The sequence below is a fragment of the Falco peregrinus genome, chromosome 3, assembly GCF_023634155.1.
Source record: "Falco peregrinus isolate bFalPer1 chromosome 3, bFalPer1.pri, whole genome shotgun sequence".
Taxonomy (NCBI): domain Eukaryota; kingdom Metazoa; phylum Chordata; class Aves; order Falconiformes; family Falconidae; genus Falco; species Falco peregrinus.
Window position 1 is genome coordinate 98,062,982 of NC_073723.1, and position 12,522 is coordinate 98,075,503.

The 12,522-nt window shown below is 41.6% G+C and overlaps 1 protein-coding gene across 7 annotated transcripts in view; it reads left to right on the plus strand.

Annotated features, from left to right (window-relative positions):
* ATXN1 (ataxin 1) overlaps positions 1-12,522 on the plus strand; it is a 212,324-nt gene that overhangs the window by 54,818 nt on the left and 144,984 nt on the right. For all 7 annotated transcript variants that reach the window (XM_055800121.1, XM_055800120.1, XM_055800124.1 and 4 more), the window contains one exon: positions 337-461. The gene's annotated coding sequence lies outside the window, so the exon portion shown is untranslated. The remainder of the gene's footprint in view (positions 1-336; positions 462-12,522) is intronic.

Here is a 12,522-nt window from a genome sequence, read left to right on the forward strand (position 1 = left end):
TTTGGTATATACTGGATTGTCCTTTAAATGAATACTTTGTAGTGTACTATCTTGCAGATTTTAAGAATAACATGTTTTTGAGTGGTCTGAAATAGTGGAGGTTTGGTGTTTAGTGGTTGGTTCTTGGGGGTTTTTGTTGTGTGGTTTATTTTTTTTTTAAAGTACAGCCTACAGAAGAGTGTTCATGCTGCTTCTGCTGGGGGAAGTTATCACACTTGCTTTAGATAATGAAATATACATTGGAGAAAGGTCAGGGATTTCCCCTGAGCCACCCACCAATCGCTTGAAATGACATTTTCATTCTGAGTAGGTTTTTTTGTTTTGTTTTTCTTTAAGATCCTGGAGCACAGGGAAAGAGTTTTAATGCGAATCATCAGAAAAAAAAGGCTGCAACATCTCCTGTGAAAGAAGGGAAAAAAGGAGATTTACAATTGCATCTTGAAACACTCGTATGATTTGAGGTAAGTGATTGGAGGGTCTTGTCATAAGTTACAGTTAGTTTTTAAGTAAATTAATCATTATTTACCTCAGAGTGCCATGATATTTCTATAGAAGGAGATAAAAACAGATGGGAGAGGGAGGGAAAGAACTTCAACGGCAAACCCAGAAACAGCACTAAAAATACAAAATGTACTTACCTTTTTGAAAATGGGCCCCATGAGGTCCAGTCCCACAACGAGACAATCATTCTAACATTTCTAAGTGTTAAACCCTGCTTAAATCAATGAGGCTATTCTCCCTGAAAGTTAGGCATGTGCCTAAATATTTCCAAGTTTGGAATCTATATTATATGGGAACTCTACAGAAGAAAGCTATTGAAGAACATACAACGCACAGCCAGAAGACGCATATACAATTCTCTTACTGTTAGAGATAATGTCATGAGTAATCTGATTTTACAGCATTCTTAAGTGATATTTTTGTATTAAATACATAGTTCTCATTTTTATGTTTAAACACCTCATTGAAATACCAAACTTCTTAACAGAGTCTGTAAATTTTACACCAGCTTTAATAATACGTCTGCCTTAATTGCTTCATCAGTGTGTCTTTGAACAAGTAGAGTTAAATGTATAAAGAAAATAACGTCCCCTTTCATAACTAGAGTTGTAAATTGCACTTGCGTATTTGAATAGCAGCTGAACTAAGACTGAGGCTGAATTGTGTTGTCCTGAGTTAATGATTTTTTTTAATAAAGGCAGTTACGAGTGACAGGGAAAAGCTCACCTTTTCTTTCTAGTTTTATTTTTTTATTTTCATTTCTCATTAGAAAAGGATGGCCTCTGAGTCTTTTTTGTCTAGTAAAGACAAAATGTTACAGTTGTAAAACTTAACCACTGAAAGTGCTGCATAAATGAAACCTAAAAGCCACCAGCCTCTTTCTTGAATAAGTTTATTTAACTCTGATCTTTGCCGCGAGTGTGCTGAAGGAGACAAAATTACTGTAAGAAATCTGCAGAATCAAAAAGACCCACATAACATGGAAGAAGCAGGGGATACGACCCCACAAATGTGCAGAATATCAAAACCCTTTGGCTGGTGGCATTTGCAGATATTTGTTGCTTACCAGGTTTCAGAAGAGAGGACAGCATAGCTGGCCCCTGGTGATTGCTCTGTATTTGCTTTGTAGGAATAGAGCTATTAAGTTTCTTTTGAAATCAACAGGCTCGCTGCAGGGAGCTAAATATTTCCTTTCTGGTCAGTGGACAAGAGCCATTGCTTGGGAAATTGTAATAGTCCTGTAGGCATTTGTACTGATTTATCCAGAAAGGTCAAAACTTTTGCGAATCAGTGTAGCCAACTTCTTTTTACGTGCAGGTCTTCCACTAGGGACTGTGAGCCCAAACAGGAATATCAGACTCTTATCAGGAGGAGTCCAAGGCAATTTTTGTAATTGTGAAATGAGGTATTAACGCAAATCGGTTTGAAACTGCTACTGTACAGCTCTTAGGAGCTCCAGTTCTTACCCTCCCCTCTGTGCCCCCCATCCCTGCAGTTCAAGCGGGCAAATGCCTTGCTCTGTGGAGCGAGTCCCGTTTCAGGTGTAGGGTGACCAGCCCTGGCCAAACCAGTGAGAGAGGAAGAACCGCAATGCAGTAACCCATGTGTAATCGCTCTCAGCCCACCTTTGCTTTCTCTGTGTCCTGCTCTCCTGGTGGCCAGCATTCCTCCTCATCTCTGCAAAGCATAAATCAAAATGCCTTTATTCCTGTCTTTCTTTCATCAATATCAGACCAGGATAAACATGCATGGTTTTCCTTTCACAACTGCCTTCTTGTTCACTCTGAGGAAGCGCACGTTGAAGTGCAGGGGAAGATATCTTCGTAGCATGTGTGGCCTTTGTAATCATTTGATCAGCTCTCTGTTGCAGTCACAAAATTGTTGAATCGTTTTTAGTTTTCTTTGTATCGGAGAGTGCAGGAGCTCATTGGCAGAGTATTAAATGAAGTTCTTCGGTGGCGAAAGACGCAAATTAAGATATATTAAATTGTACCGCTACTCCTGCCCTTTCTTGATAATTTTTTTCAGCACGTGAAGAAATAATGCCCCCTTTTGTGTACCCAGAGAAGATCCTGTGGTGTGTGCCAGGGAGTTACGTGGGTGCTGAGCTGAACAGGCAGAGGGACCGACTTTATCCTGCCTTGTATTTTTCACTGGAAGTGAATATGGGAGACTGAGCCTGCCCAGATTAAACACATGCCTGTTTTGTTTTGCCTTTCTCTGCTCTTCTTTCAGCTGTCAGCATGCCATGTTCAGATGGCAGTGATCAGTCACAACTTGTCCCCCGTCCATGCTCCTCCGCTCTCCTAAACCATTAGTTTCGTGGAGCTCTTCAACAAAGATGGCACTAGTTCGATTCCTCCCCCTGCCCCTGCCCCAGCTAATGGAAAAAGAGGTTGTTTGTTTGTTTGTGTTTTCCCCTCAAGTCAGCTGCATTAGGTCCCAAAGCAACTTGGGTTAAGTGGAAATGAGGCTTTGATATAATATGTGGGCTTGCTTGAGACTTGCTTAGATTTTCATTTTTTTTCACCCCCCTGTGTACAGATCTTTTCAATGGGGTGCCTCTATTGTGAATCAGAAAGAAAGTGCATGGGCTGCCTGGCGCATAATGGAATTGTTAATTTGTTCCTGTGAGTGTGTGTGAGCCTTTGTAAAGGAGGAGGTGGTGGGGACAGACAAGGGAGCCCTTTGCTGCAGGGAGCCAGGAGAGTGCAGTGACACAGCGCAGGGCACTGCTGTGGTGGGACATGGCCATGCCTGTGCTGCTCTGGTGGGCATTACCTGGGACTCACACTGCTCAGCACGTCACGTGAAAATGGGTGAAGCTTACGCAGTCATTGACTGTGCTGGCTGTAAACCACATAAGGCAAAATATTCGAAAGCTGTAATATTTCCAACACTTTCTTAAACCATGTGCATTGGCTTTCAAAGGAGTGATGTAAATATGAACCATGCCAATACTGTGCTTCCTCACTGAGAGGCTATTTATTATAAAGGACGTATGGTATAAGTCATTTTAGTATGGAGCAGATAAGAGCTTGAACCAAAGCCTTGGATCCAAGCCCACCGGCAGCTTTGCAAAAGGCAGGATCCAGCTCTGAAATCATGGTTCACACAGTTTCTAGTAGAGAGTAACTTACTCCATAAAATGGGAGTAGCCAGAAGTTTTAAACTGAGGCTTTTAAACAAGTTCTTGCCTTTTTCTTACCCACCGGTCTCTGCCTTAGAAGGTTATTGTGAAAGTACACCAGCTCTTTTCTCCAAGCCACTGTGGCCATGGCACACCAACTCTGGGAGTGGAGAGGGGCCTCTGTGGTGATTGCTGTTATACAGCCACATGTTTGTATTCCTGAATTTTTCTGCTGAGGAGTTAGACCTCTCTTCTGGATGTGAAGGTCTTTGGGGTCATGGTGGAGGCTTTTGGGGTAGGACCTTGAAGTTTCACAGACACCAGGAAACAGCTGATAGCCTTCCATGGAGCAAACCAGGCCACTGTAGCTGGACTCCCCACTTCCTAAAGAGCCTTCTTGGGATACCGTAGCTCAATTAGAGACCTGAAAAGTTACAGCACTGTAGGCTAGAAATTTATAAAGCCTGAACTTTTCTTTTCCTGCTAGATATGGGACTCTGTTCTTATTCTCCCCCTTCCCCTTTGCCCTTGGACACAACATTTTTAGGGCTTTTCAGTCTCTAGCTGTGCATTTACTAGAGGCATCTGGTTATGTGTTACTTTACACATCTGTTACATACGTCAGAAAGTCAAATCCAGCACCCAGAGACTTTTTGTGGATTTGCAGCACTCCCTGTGGGACTTTGAATCCATAAGCCAATGAATGGCATATGAGGATACAAAAATGCTATATTTCAACCTACTGCATATATTACTGCAGTTTATTGCATATAAATACTACAGTGTCCTTTGTGTTCAGCAGAGAAAAGCTGGTATGGGGAAGATGAGAAGTGCTGGTGAGCTGGGAAGTATTTAGGTAAGGCAGTTAATGCGGTCGCTCCTAAAAACATCATCTTTCTGGCTGGCTGTACAAAAAAGTTCCCGTGATTAGATACTGCCCAGGCAGTGTTTGTGTATTTCAGACTTGACTTCAGAGTTGTCGGACTGTGGGAAGATGCCAAATACCTGAGGCAGGCAAAGCTTGGACTTTGCAGTTTCTTCTGGAGAATCTGTACTGTTCGCAACCTATATAGGAAGCATGAATTAGAAAAAGTATCTTTCATTTGAACAGCATTTTCTTCTTCGCTGACCTCGCTGTTTGGGTTCTACATTTCTTCTCCTCTGATTGCTATTTCTGTGAGTGCATAAAGTTTGGAGAAAACATGTGGCTCCTTAGCTGGTCTTTTTTTTCATGATCCATGTAGAAACCAAATGTGATAGATGTTATTTCGGCAAGTGATAAGCTAGAACTACTGATTTGTGTGCTGTACATGCCAGTGAGCAGATGGACTTAATTGTAACTTTTGGGGGTTTTCTGTTTGCCCTGGTGGGTAGAGTGATTGAGAAGAGCGTCACCGATAAACTTGTTTGCTGGTTGTCTCCTGTCTTGCTGGTATGTCGTGGAGCAACTGCTCGCCATCTAGGGAGGTGAGTGATAGCAGTTACAGTGGCAGCACATGAACACCAGTGCTTGGGAGCCTATTGCTACCCCACTGTTAAAACCTTTTGGCAGAGTGTTATAGGGGGCTGGGTAACACAGGGGTTAGCGCAGAGGAGCTGGAATGGGGAAGATTTTATTGAATCTGAGACACTGAAAATGCAAATTTGGCGGAAGGCACACTACAGCAGGAGCCCGAATGCAGAGCGACCAGCATGATTCCCTTCTGCTAGAGGGCTCAGCAGCTGGAGCCCATGTGGGAGCCCTTAGCTGCCCAGCAGTGGTCCTTTGTGCCCTGACAGAGTGGAGCTGTGGGTGCGAGGAGAGGCTGTCCTGAGGGCTCGCAGACCCTGCAGACCGCTCACCCTCTGCAGCAGGAGTCCTGCAGCTGGCTGCCCTCTCCTCCCCTGGCTCTCTGCGACATGGTTGCTGTGGGCAGGGTGCTGCAGCTGCTTTGTTTGAAATGATAATATTTTACGCTGTTACTGTGGAATACTGCAATATTTTTTGTAATTACGGGCTGCATGCCAGTAATGTACAATAACATTTTGCTCTTCCTGTGCTGTTGCTACTGTAGGCATTCGTTCCAATTTGGGCTACATTTGCAGTATGTGGGGTTTTTTTTTCTAGACTCTGCTCATTATCTATTGTGGATATTTTTGGATTATTCATTTCTACACATGACTGTCTGTACAAATCTATCTCAGAAAGCACTTCAGAGAGTGGCAGTCTCTGTTGAACAAGCAATTGTTGTGGCTTTCACAGAATTACGTTCTTGTGAAAGTATGAGGCAAGAATGAGATGAAAATAAAGATGAGAATTGCTTTGTAAGTTTAAAAATGGCTATGGTTTTAAAAATGTTTGAGGTAGATACAAGGCTAAGCCTTTCTTTGACTAATGGTAAGCATATTTAGTGCTGAAATCCTGGTCTGCACCAAAGCCATAGGTGGCTGAAACGTCTGGGATGGCAGAATCTAGGAGGCAGTTCACATTGTCAGAGTCTGTAATGATTCTCTGCAATTTTGGTTTTAACTATTACATTTTTCTTAATTTTATTTCCAGAGGAAAGTAATCATAACTTGGAAGATGGTCAGTAGCATTCATGCCAATGATTGTTTAACATTATCATGGGCTGGAGATGAAGTTTTTGTGAAAGGGAAATTAAAAGTCCTAGACATTAGAGTTCTGAGCTAGTAAGCCGGCACAAAGCTGGAGGTTGAATCCAAAAGGAAACGAAGGAGGCACAACACAAAGGTAACTTTGGAATAAAATACAGTGTGTTACACAAAAAGGATTGCACTTTTCTCACATGTGATTTTAGAATCCTTTTTACTGTGCTGACTCACCAAAGTACTTCAGTTTCAGTCTGCATTTGGTTTAGATTACCTCAGAGGCCTGCATTTGTATGCTGCTCTGTAAAGTACTTCTCATCCACAATCGAGATTTATTTATTTATTTGTTTGGTATTTCAGCTGGCTTGTCTGTTTCATTTTCCAGGTCTCTCTTTCACTAACACTTGAGACCAATCACTCTGTGTGCCTTCTTGGGCCATGCAATAGGGAAAAAGCCATGTTGCAGCAACAGACAGAGCAAGGAGTGAATCGCTGCTTTCTGCCTTTCCATTAGATTACCTAAACCACTATGCATAAATATTGCTTTATGTATGATATAGCAACATGATTATCTCACTGCACTGACGGAAGAGTGCTGGAAGTGAATATAATTCTTCTTCTGTTACATCTTTAATGAGCTACAATTAAAAATAGTGCGTTGGTGTGTCAGAGTAGATGTGTTATTCTCAGAACTTTATTGAAGCCATTCCAGCTGTTAGATGAAGTTGACATTGTGTTGTTCAGGAAACTTTAGGAATTTAACAGCAGAAAAATGTGCTTTGCTAGGTGAAAGTTAACTGGATGGTAAAACCCATCGACTGAAAACATTCAGGTCTGTACTGAGTGCAAAAGCCTGCTTTTTGTCTGTCTTTGAGGGTGAATTTTCTACTACATAGTAAAAAAAAAAAAAAAAAAAAGTAAATCACAAAGCAGCAGGTTGCTACAGAGCTCCATTTAGGTCCCAGGTCTCTTGACACCTGTGGCAGCAAGTCTGAGTCACAGATAGCACAAAGCTGTGAAGCCTAATACTCTCAGTATTCAAAAGCACACCTACGTAGGAGCTTTAATTTCAAGTGCCTCTTTTAGCTCTGGGTGTCTGTGTCATGTCATTCCCCCCCTCGCAGCAAAATTTAAGAGTCATTCTTAGAATTTTGCAGAGAAGAAATTTCTCAGCACTTGTGGCTTGCTGAGGTATTGACATCACTCAGACATCAGAAAACAGCACTGTCAATTTTCACTTGATGGCATTGCATTCTCTGCTCCAAAAACCTGATGAATAACCATGGCTGAGGCAAAGATGTCTTGAAGTCCCCTGTCCACCCCACTCCCTCACCCTTGTGCAAATCCATTGACGTTTTAAGCAGGGAAGGCAGTTCTCAAAAGAATGTCCATGTACTTGAACTGTGATTTCTTGAAAGTTCAGAACAAAACTGAGTTGTGTCAGATGACAACAATTACTGTGTGTTTCTATGCATTTTGGTAACATTACATGAGCTTTATTGAAGAGTCCACAGTAAAAGGCAGGAGGTGTTGGATACAGAGGTGTTGCATCTCCAGCGACATGGAGACCTCCCTGTTATGCCGTTTGTTATGTTGTGATGAGTTTTTGCTTAATTATTCTGTGTTTTATCAGCCGTGCTCAGAGAAGTTGCCTGACAAAAAAAATTATCGGTGGATATGGGAGACTTGGACAGGCTTGAAGCGCTTGTTGAACCACAGCATCCTTCAGTCTTTGTCTCATTTTTCTGTGTGGAAAACAAGGATTCTGTTCTTACGTATTTTATCAGGATGTTAAGAGTAGAAATACTAAGGACAGAGAATTGTGCAGGTACTACTGTTAGCTAAGTGATTTGGTGTGTTTAAGATAAGCAGCATTGCCAGCTGTTCTTGGCAAAATCACTGGGGTTATGATGAGTGAAATTTTTAACTCTTGAGTATGTTTTTTTAAAAAAAAATTGCAGAAGTGGCCTGTATCAGTCATATTCTGACATGTCAGAATGAATGTGCAAAGTGTGAAGCTGCTGAAAGGAAATATGACGGGGAAGCAGATTAAAGTGGTCATGAAAGGAGGATCTCTACGCTTTTCCTCTGCAACAGGTAGCTTGTATTTTACTTAAAATTGATAAAAAGAAAAGAGAAAAGGAAAAAACGCAAGTGTCCCCTTAAAAGCCGCTATGTCACATTTGAAGAATGATTTGAATTCAGTCATTGAAGTGTGAAATGGAGAGATTTTAGTTCTGCTTTAAATTATGCATCTCAAATTAACCTTAGCTACAGAGTCTCTGCTGACGCCCCCATAATGACACATTATTGGTACTAATGGCTTCTTTGTGACTTGAGATACAAACAGACTTCGTAGACAGAAACATTTTGGCTTTGAACTAAATAAGACACATGGCGTGCATTTCCACCTTGGGTTTCTAGTGACAAAGCCCTGTTTTCCTGGTGGCTGGTGCTCATGAGTTCTTCCTTCCAGCTTCCATGTGCTGCTTCTCATCCTGGCAGGCGAGGGCAGCTGAGTGAAAACCTGCTTCACAAGCTTGGAAGAGCAGGAAGGACAGCAATAAATTTGGAGCAAGTGTGGAGCCCATCCAGACATGGAGCATTATGGGGAGCCAGGACAAAAACTGGGGTGTAGGTTGTGGACAGGGAGGGGGAACTTCAGTACATCATAGAGTCATTCAAATTGGAAAAGACCTTTAAGATTCTAAGTCAAACCGTTAGCCCACGACTGCCAAGTCCACCACTAAACCATGCCACTAAGCACCACATCTACATGTTTTTTGAATGCTTCCAGGGATGGTGATTCCACCACATCCCTGGGCAGCCTGTTACAATGCTTGACCACTCTTTCAGTGAAGAAATTTTCCCTAATACCCAATCTAGACCTCCCCTGGGAGGAAAAGGACCCCAAATTGTGAGAGAGATGGAGAAGAGATGCCAGGGGAATATAAGCAGTAGTGGTTTGTTAACCCTTTATGTGACTTGCTGATATGAAAAGGGGCTGTATTTGTGGAGCTCTGTGCACGTAAATCTCCCTTCTGAAGCTTACCATCATCATCTGAAAAACTCCACCTCTACCCAGAATTTCACTCGGGTTTTACAGCTTTCCTGGTGCTGCTGGTGTCTCTCCTGGGACAAGAATGATAGTTACTGCTTGCACATGGCTACTGGGTGGGCAGCCAGAACGTGGCTGTGAACGAGTAAGAATGGCACAGCCTGGGGAGCTGTGTACAGAAGATGCACAGAGTTTTACATGTTGATGAAAAAGGAGGAGTGGATCAGCAAGGGAGGCCCAGAACTTAGACCCTGGCTTCTCTTCCCAAAGATACTTGCTAGCGCATTGTTTTATCCACATTTTCTCAGTGGAATGTCACGATGGGGGATATAGGTTACCTCCCTTTTTAAGCTGCAGCTCTGGGAGTTTGCTTGTTGGCTATGGCAGGAGTGATGCTCCTGCTCCGTGGTTGTGTCGTGTGGTCTGTTACAGGCTGTGTAACATTGCGTGATTTTCTGTGTGGGTCTGCTCTCAGCAGAGATTGCTGGGGAGTCAGTATTCTGGATCCAAGGCAGGATGGCATGTGAATGTGTAGAATCAAATACAAGAACGTATTCAGATGCCTCCTTTGTATTCCTCAAAGGAACCATGTTCTTGACCCAAGACTTTAAAAAACAAAAAAAAAGTAGAGATGCTATACATCAAATTTACTAATGCATCACAGATATTTGTATGAATAATTAAAACACCATTGAGGATTGCCACAGTAATAGAACAGAATGTGTTTTGTCATTTTTCTTTTCTGGTCCTTTTTGTTGATTGATGAATTTATTGATTTCTTCCATTAATTTAGAGTAGGTATCCTAAACATTATAGCAAATTAGCAAGGCTCTGTTTTATGTTAATAAGCTGTTGAGAGTGCTAATAGAATGAAGTCAGAATTCAGTAATAAAGGTCTGAAAAACTGAGGCCCTGAAGACATACCTAGTATTTTGCATCAAATAGGTTTGTAAAATACTAGAGCCTTTCTTTGTTCTAAGTGTTAATTAAAAAAAAATATTCATTTGATATTTATTACGAATAACCTAATTGCACATTGGAAAAAATGGAAAATAAAGGCAACAAGCTACCTCAGATTTTCCATTGTATTTGTAGTTAAACTTAATCTGGTTGGAGTCAGTGGGAGTATGTTGTGTGAATTGGAGGACAGAACTTCACTGTTAGAGACAGCAGTACTTCTGAAACCATGCATGAAAAAAAAAATAAACTTCTGAAACTGAGATCTGAAAAGCACAGACAGGTGTGATCCAAGACACCTGAAGCAGGAATTGTATTCAATCTCACACACATGTGCACACAAAATCTTTTTGTGTTTCTTAGCTCAGATTTCTTCTGATTTATGTCTTTGAGTTTTCGTTATTATTTAATTCATTAACCTGTTGTCTCATATTTTTTTCTACCATCAGAAATACATGGTTTATGAATATGCTACAATGTGTGTTAAACATGAACACTTAACAATTGTTAGGTCAGTGTTGTTACGATCCTTTTTCAGGGCCGTGTTTCTGTTTTCCAGCTACAACGGACAATTTGTCGTTAACACTTCAATTAGTATCATATGTTTTGTTTGCTACTATTGTTTTAGCCATGCTTGAAATACGTGTTTCCATATGTATTTTTTGGCCCAGTTTTGGATGCAATAATGTGATGACTGGTACTGAATGATACTTAATCCATTGGGTTGTGTTACCTTTTGAGTGTTTGTGACATGTCATGTTTGACAGTATCGACTGATCTTCTCCTTATGCATCGTGCTGTGTAGTCTTGAGTTTATTTGTCATTGTACATGTTATTAACATCATGGGAAATGTAATGAATAACAAAAAGAACATAAAATACAGTGGGTGTTTGGGATGCATTTGTCTTTTATTGTTTGGATATGGTGTGAGTTGGGTGTGTTTTGTGGGGGTTTTTGTCAGCTGTTTTTTCTTTCCCATTGATGAGCAATGGCTGGGGAGCGGTGCTGTCAATCAAGTTCTCTGCTTATCCCCACAAGCCTTCTGCTAATAGCAATACATGCTTACTTCTTACCTAGCATTTTTCCAAGGCATTGCAAACAGGAGCTCATACCTTGTAGTGTCTAGCAGCTGTCCTGCATGTGTGCCATCCCAAAACAGTGTGTTGCTTGGGGCAGGAATTGGCCCCGCGCATCGCTTGTTCTCTTGGTTGCCTCTGTTCGGAGGCAAGAGTTGAGCCCTCAGAGGCTCGTGCTTCTGCCTACCAGCTACCAGCGATGTCCAGACTTCACTGGGGAGGAAAAGTTGGTCTGGCTATAGATGTAGCCACTCGTTAGTCTAGGTTTTAGCCCTGATTCTAGGGAATGGTTACTGCTCTGGGCTTAATTTACAGTGCCTTGCTCTGTTGCCATAATACAAAGTGAGCTATAGAAACTGTCTGCTGTACAGGGGGATGCAGAATAGCTGTCTCAATATGGAAAGTGCTGTATGAAATTGTTCCACTTACTGTTGTTACATGTAACTCCTACAGTGACTATAAATGAAGTCTATTAAGGGGGAGGGGGGAAATCATATTATTTCAGTTAGTTTACTTTGTGCATATTTGACAGCCCTCTGTGTATAGTCAGTTACAAAATTTCCTGGGGTGGTCAGATTTCTCTTTATTTGTGTGGCTCTTTCACCAATAGCAGAAAGAAAATACATAAAGGATCAGAAAATGTGGCTGTAAAGCCAGGAAAAATTGTCAGCAACCTCAAGAAGAGATCTAAGTACATGGAACCGCTTTTGACTCATCTTCCAAAAGCAACTCAATTCTGGAATAATGGTGCCCTTTTGGGCTACATTTCAAGACAGCATGATTGTACTCAGACAGGAATTACAAGGATCGATAGCAAGCCCAACACATCCTTTCTTTTCATGACAGGTTTGGTGATTGCCACCAGAGCAATAATAGCACACTGGTCAGCATAAACCCAGAAGCAGTAATCATGGATTTTTGTCTAGTCCATGGGGAGAGAGAGTTCTTTTTGCCGTGCACCTTCCTCTCTTGCTTTTGCGCTTATACCCTTCAGTTGGGGCTGGGCTCTTCAGTGTCTTTCCAGGGACAGAGCAGGACAAAAGAGCATGCGTAGCCAAAAAGATAAGAGAACAGGTCATTTTGAGATATCAATGTTTTAAAAGGTGCTTTTTTTTTTTTTTTTTTTTTTTTTTTTCCTTATCCTACTTAGGAACTAGTAAGGAGCAAGATTTTTCCCTGCTTGTGTCAGGAGCCCTTCTGCGTTGGGGCT